Here is a 2,043-nt window from a genome sequence, read left to right as displayed (position 1 = left end):
GTGGAACTCTGCACCAGGAATTTTGAGTGAGGGATCCCAGATTCAGAAAACAGCTTGTATAGCCCAGGAGGTGCTGAAGAGCAGGCAGGCAGCGTAGGCTGTGAGCACCATGCCTGGGGCCGCCCTCAGATGCCTGTGAGTTTGGTCAAAATGCATGAAGCCGAGGGCTCTATCATTAAACATGTGGAGAAGACGTCCTCCAAATTCTTGATGAAAGCATCCCAGGATTGGTGTCTCTGTCTTTCCTGTCCCTTCTCTCCTCAGCCAGCCTTATAGGAGAATGCGGGCAGGGGAGAAGCAAAGATCAACATTTCTGCCAATCTCGTGAAGTTGGGTATGCATGCTAGGAACCAAGTATCAGAAAGGGGAGGAGGAGGAGGAGAGGACTGCAGCAGATGCTGTGATCCTGTGTTTGGTGTTGCCATCCGCCCACAGGACTCTGGTTTGGTCATTTGCACACAGCTTTTGGAATGCAAAGGATATGACTGGGGTAGTGGCTCACGCCTGTAATCCCAGCACTTTGGGAGGCCGAGGCGGGTGGATCACATGAGGTCAGGAGTTCGAGACCAGCCTGGCTAACATAGTGAAACCCCATCTCTACTAAAAATACAAAAATTAGCCCGGCATGGTGGCGCGTTCCTTTAATCCCAGCTACTCGGGAGGCGGAGGTTGCAGTGAGCTGAGATCACGCCACTGCATTCCAGCCTGGGCGAAGGTTATTCTCTCTCTCAGTTCTTGGGAAAAGGGAGACAAGACTGTCTCGAAAAGAAAAGGATAATTTTTTTTTTTTCGGATTTAAGCATTAAGATAAATAGTTTTGTAAAAGTGGAGAATGATTTACAAGCATCACTTGGGGGAAAAAGTGGGGCATTTAGGATTCATCTTTCCATTACGATTTTGCTTTGAGGTATGTTTGGTCCTTCAAATTACCGTGAACCAGATGACCTTTAAGAAATCACATCATATAATTACGGCAAGGAAACTAATGCCTCTCCACAAACTGGGTTTGCCAACATAAGTACACCTACGGGTTAGTTTAGCAGCAGCTACAATTTGAACTTTGTACAAAACATGGCTTTAATTAGTAGGGTTTCAGACACAAGAAATGACCAGAGTGATAGTGTAACCATGAACAAACAGAAGAAATTATGAATAAATAGAAGGAAAGAGTATAACCATTTAAAAGAAAGTAACTGAGAATATAGCATGCAATGCAAAAACAAGCTTAAGAAAAAACTCTTAAATTTATTTTTCAAAAATGGGATTATGGCAACGAATAAACTAATATGCAGTCCAGTTCACCCTACTCACAGTGAAATCATGGGGTCAGTGAAAAATACACCGTCCTCATCTATAGAGTATTTAAAATGCCGGATGTATCAGGACCTTCTGTTACTGAACACTGTATGGCATCTCGCTTTGTAAAGAGGAAACACGGCCCTTATAAATCCTTTAAACCAACACAGCATTAACAGGAGTAAAATTTACAGTTTAACTACTTTTGAAAATTGTAAAATTAAAGCACCTATTTAAATTAAGATCATCAAGAATCGATGAGGTTTTTTTTTTTTTTTTGAGACGGAGTCTCGCTCTGTCGCCCGGGCTGGAGTGCAGTGGCCAGATCTCAGCTCACTGCAAGCTCCACCTCCCGGGTTTACGCCATTCTCCTGCCTCAGCCTCCCGAGTAGCTGGGACTACAGGCGCCGCCACCTCGCCCGGCTAGTTTTTGTTTTGTATTTTTAGTAGAGACGGGGTTTCACCGTGTTAGCCAGGATGGTCTCGATCTCCTGACCTCGTGATCCGCCCGTCTCGGCCTCCCAAAGTGCTGGGATTACAGGCTTGAGCCACCGCGCCCGGCCGAATCTATGAGGTTATTATTCATGAGAATAAGAGCTGGATGAGACTAAATATTGCATTTCTAAGGAAAAAATTATAATCATGCACTTTATGTAATTTACAAGGCAAATGGAATCCTATGAAAAATGCCCTCCACAGCACATTTAAGTCTGAATTTAAGTAATACTCAATGGGAAAGAAACAGGC

The sequence above is a fragment of the Rhinopithecus roxellana genome, chromosome 11 (assembly GCF_007565055.1).
Source record: "Rhinopithecus roxellana isolate Shanxi Qingling chromosome 11, ASM756505v1, whole genome shotgun sequence".
NCBI lineage: Eukaryota > Metazoa > Chordata > Mammalia > Primates > Cercopithecidae > Rhinopithecus > Rhinopithecus roxellana.
Note: the sequence above shows the minus strand (reverse complement) of the source record.